Here is a 5,160-nt window from a genome sequence, read left to right on the forward strand (position 1 = left end):
AAAAAAAAATAGGAAATTTGATGAAAAAGAAAAAGTGTCCAATTGTATCCAGTTGAAAACCTCAGTTATTAAGGATATTAAGAATCGATTGATATGGCTTGGTGTCCTTTGCTCAGTGGTTAGGACACCGGCCACATACACCAAGGCTGGTGGGTTTGAACCTAGCCCCAGGTGGCTAAACAACAATGGCAACTACAAAAACAACAACAAAAATAGCTGGGCATTGTGGCAGGCATCTATAGTCCCAGCTACTTGGGAGGCTGAAGCAAGAGAATAGCTTAAGCCCAAGAGTTGGAGGTTGCTGTGAGCTATGATGCACAGCACTCTACCAAGGGCGACATAATGAAACTCTGTCTCAAAAAAAAAATTTGATAGAGCAATTTTCAGGTATTGAACCATAGCTTAATCAAATCATGCCTAAGAAAGATCCTGTCAGGCCGGGCACAGTGACTCATGCCTATAATCCTAGCACTCTGGGAGGCCGAGGTGGGTGGATTGCTTTAGCTCACAAGTTGGAAACCAGCCTGATCAAAAGTGAGACCTTCATCTCTACTAAAAATAGACAAAAATTGAGGCAGGAGAATCGCTTGAGCCTGAGTTGGAGGTTGCTGTGAGCTATGACGCCATGGTACCCTACCTGGGGTGACAGCTTGAAACTCTCTCTCAAAAAAAAAAAAGAAGGGTGGCGCCTGTGGCTCAAAGGAATAAGGCACCAGCCCCATATACTGGAGATGGGTGGTGGGTTCAAACCCAGCCCCAGCCAAAAAAACCAAAAGAAAAAGAAAAAAATAAAGATCCTGTCAAGACAGTCCAATGCCAAGAACCTATAGAAATGGAGAATTACAATTTTTTTAGATTGTAAAAAAAAAATTGTAAAGAGAGGGGCCTTTTTATCCAACTCTAAGGTTAATTCACAAATATCCTTTTACCCTGCCATACCAACAGGTTGATAAAGGAGCCATCAAATTTATACTCAGTGGAGCAAATATCATGTGTCTAGGATTAACTTCTCCTGGAGCTATGCTTTACCCTGCCACAGTAGATACCATTGTTGCTATCATGGCAGAAGGAACATGGCATGCTCTATGTTGGAGTCATGTTGTCTGCAAAAGATATTGAGAAAGTCAACAAAGGAATTGGCATAAAAATATCTAAATGATGGGCTGTGGCATATGAAGACATATAAATGAGCCTCAGAAGGAACGCACCTGGGCTAAACATGGGTATTGTGGCTTGGTGCCTGTGGCTCAAGTGGCTAAGGCACCAGCCACATACACTTAAGGTGGTGGGTTCAAATCCAGCCCGGGCCTGCCAAACAACAATGATGGCTGCAACCAAAAAATAGCCAGGCGTTGTGGCAGGCGTGGCGGGTGCCTGTGGTCCCAGCTACTTGGGAGGATGAGGCAGGAGACTCGCTCGAGCCCAGGAGTTGGAGGTTGCTGTGAGCTGTGATGCCACAGCACTCTACCCAGGTGGACAGCTTGAGGCTCTGTCTCAAAAATAAATAAATAAATATGGATATTGTGCTGTATCTGTGTTTGTGTCTGTGAGAGCATGAAGACAATGCCTCTGTCGTTATGCTGAATAAATTCAATAAATTCTTAAAAAGCGAGAGAGAGAAGAGAAAAGAGACTCTTCACCATCTATCCTTTGGGCTTTGGACTTTTGATCCATTCATCATTAAAAATTTTTAGCTGGGGCGGCCCCTGTGGCTCAGAGGAGTAGGGCACTGATCCCATAAGCTGGAGGTGGCGGGTTCAAACCCAGCCCTGGCCGGGGAAACAAAAACAAATTTTTAGCTGGTCGGCAGCACCTGTGGCTCAAAAGGGTAGGGCGCTGGTCCCATATGCCAGACGTGGCGAGTTCAAACCTAGCTGCGGCCAAAAAAACTGCAAAAAAAAAAAAAAAATTTTTTTTAGCTAGTGTGATAGTGCATGCCTGTAGTCCCAGCTACTCTGGAGGCTGGGATAGGAGGCTTGCCACTTGAGCCCAGGAGTTCAAGGCCAGCTTGGGCAACATAGTGAGATCCTCCCATCTCTAAATTTAAAAAATAAAATAAATATGTGACCAGCCTGAGCAAGAGTGAGACCCCATCTCTACTAAAAATAGAAAACCTACCTCATTGTTGTAGTGGGTGCCTGTAGTCCCAGCTACTTGGGAAGCTAGGGCAAGAGGATTTCTTGAACAGTGGAGTTTGAGGTTGCTATGAGTTATGATGATGCCATAGCACTTTACTCAAGGCAACAGAGTAAGAGTAAATAAATAAACAAAATAAAATGACATAAAATAAAATTAAGTTTTAAACCCTGGCTTGGTAAATCATTGCTGTATGACCTTGAGAAAGTCACATGACTTCCACAAGCCTCTATTTTTCCAGTATAGAGTCAATCCTAGCGCTCACTTCATAGTGTGACATACAGTAAGAGGTCCTAAATGAGACTGCTATTATTATTGGCCATACTAGAATGTACCCACTATTTGCAAGGTTATTGACAGTTAAGATGTAGTCATTCAACATGTCTCATTGATCTCCTCTACCACAAATGGTGCCAGGCAAGTGGGGGCCAAGGTGAGGACTAGGGGCTCATAGTCTAGCAGAGGAACACCACGTTGGCAATAAGAGAGATGAATGTGAGACGGGGAAACAAAGTTGACAGCACCCAGAGAAGGAGCCCAACCCACTCTGGGACAGGGAGGACATCAAGGAAGGTGGTAATGCCATGGCTGAGTCTTGAAGGCTAATTAGTAGTCGGTCAGTCAGAGGAGAAAGGGAGCCTGGTAAAGGAAGTGATAAAAGCAAAAACCAGAATGTGAGATTCAATGGGTTGCTCCAGAGCAGGCAGAAAAAATGCTGGCACTGACGGCAGTGGGAAGCAGAAGAAAGGTTTTTGCCACAGACTTGAGAGAACTGCCTGATTCCACACCCTGAGTCTATAGCTGTGTGATCCCAGCAAGTCACTTAATATCTCTGTGCCAAATGAGATAAACAGTGCTTACCCCACAGCATTGCTATGAGGATAAAAGGAAGTCAATCCATGGAAGGTACTTAGAACTGTCCTCTGCAGGCCCAGGTGCACAGTGGCCATCAATAAGAGGCTGTGTGTGGAAAAAAAAAAAGGGGAAAAGGCTGTGTAAATATTTGCTGAGTGGACAAATGAGCAAATAGGCAGTCCAGCTCTTTTTTTTTTTTTTTTTTTTGAGACAGAGCCTCGAGCTGTCCCCCTGGGTAGAGTACCATGGCATCACAGCTCACAGCAACCTCCAACTCCTGGGCTCAAGCGAGTCTCCTGCCTCAGCCTCCCAAGTAGCTGGGACCACAGGCGCCCACCATAACGCCTGGCCATTTTTTGGTTGCAGCTGTCACTGTTTGGTGGGCCCGGGCTGGATTCAAACCCACCACCTTAGGTGTATGTAGTTGGCGCCTTAGCCGCTTGAGCCACAGGCGCCAAGCTGGCAGTCCAGCTCTTGAGAGTATCATGCCCTCCTTATAGACTCCTGGTGCTGGGGCCCACTCTGCCTCCCCCTCCCCTGCTCATCAGGACAGGATCATGCAGAACCCCTCGAGGCACAATGATGCCCACTACGCCACCCCAATACCATGGCCACAGAACATTCACCAATGTCCATCTTCCACCTTCCCACTGTCTACAAGGACTTAGACTTGACAGCCCCTGGCAGCAGGCTTGAGGATACAGACCCAGACCTCAAGGGGAAAGGAGACTGTATGTATTGTCACCTGCTGGAGCTGTGTTCAACATAGGATCTACCTCCAATAACTCACTTCTGACTCTCTATTTCATGAATGAGGAAACTGAAGCTCAGGGAGGCAAGAGACTGGGGAGGGGGAGGGGGAGTTTTGCCCAAGGCTTTTGAACTCCAAAGCTGGGCCTCTCCACCACCTGATCACCCACCCTACCCTTGTTCTCTCTTGCTTGTCCAGCCTGGATACTGAGGTCCCTGTTCAGACACATAGGAGACTCAGCTCCAAGGCAAAAGACTTGGGTATGTGTGTTAGAGTGAAGGGACATCAGAAGCACAGATACCAGCAATACCTTCAAGATCATTCACAGTGTACAGATGAGGAAACAGACCCGGAGAAGTTCCATAAGACACTTTAGGACACTGCCCAGCCCATCCATGGCAGGGCTGGGATGGAACTGTCCTTCCTCTCAATGCACAACCTGTCCTGATAGCCCAAGTGCCTGGTGGCAGAGGTTGGGGGGACAGTAGGCTGTGGCCTGAGAAAACCTATCTACAAATAGGGACCTGGAAAGAAATGGGCCAGAAGGAGTGGTGCGCAGGCAGTTCTTCTGGATACAGCCCAGAGAGAGCCATAATCAGGCACTGAGGCTGCTGGTCTAGAGCAGGCATGGCATCCTCCACCCATGCCCTCTGCCCATCACAATGATGGGAATGATGCAGACACTGGAGGCCCTGGCTGGGTCCCAGTCTGGCTGCAGCTCTGCAGAGGGAGAGATTTGGGAGATGCTGAGTTGGGCTCAGCCAGCTTCAGCAGCAGTGAGAACAGAATGCCCAGAAAGGCTGGCTGGGGGATGGTTTGGTGACATTACCTGGCAGCTGGGTAGAAGGGGAGGTCAGGATGGAGGCTTCAGTCCCTGCCGGGTCAGGCTTGCAGATGCCTTCCCTGGTGGGGCCTAGAGAGAGGTGAGTAGGGCCAAGGGCCAGGCCCTTGCTGAGGACCCAAGAGCTCCTTTAGGTCAGGCTGGATCTGACAAGGGGACACCCAGGCCCTGCCCTGGAGGAATTGACAGTCCGGGGCGGGGACAGGGAGACCTAGCCCTGACATAACTTGTTGTGTGACAGGTAGCTGAGGTGGGTGACAAAAGGTAGATGATCATGGTTTCAATGACAGCAATAGTGAGAATGATAGTCCTTGTGTGCTAAGTATAGATGCTACATGCCAGTCACTGGTGAGCCCCATTGTACAGATGAGAGAACTGTGGCCCAGAATGATGAAATGGTGGCTTGCACAGGTGGAGCATGCCATCTCAGCCTGGGAGATTGTGCTGTGCCCCTGCCCTGGGGCTCTGAGCAGGCAGGGGCGGTTAGTTGTGATGACCATTCTATCCTCTGCATGGTGTCTTGAATGCCATCCACACTCAGTACACAGTAAGTAGAGTTGTGAAGGCAGTCCCTCTG

At 48.3% G+C, this 5,160-nt stretch overlaps 1 pseudogene; it reads left to right on the top strand.

Moving 5' to 3' along the window:
* LOC100962474 overlaps positions 1 to 1,584 on the top strand; it is a 14,344-nt pseudogene extending 12,760 nt beyond the window's left edge.
* The last annotated feature ends 3,576 nt before the right edge of the window (positions 1,585 to 5,160 follow it).

This window comes from Otolemur garnettii, unplaced genomic scaffold (genome assembly GCF_000181295.1).
Source record: "Otolemur garnettii isolate 467f Iridium unplaced genomic scaffold, OtoGar3 scaffold00038, whole genome shotgun sequence".
In the NCBI taxonomy this organism is placed as follows: domain Eukaryota; kingdom Metazoa; phylum Chordata; class Mammalia; order Primates; family Galagidae; genus Otolemur; species Otolemur garnettii.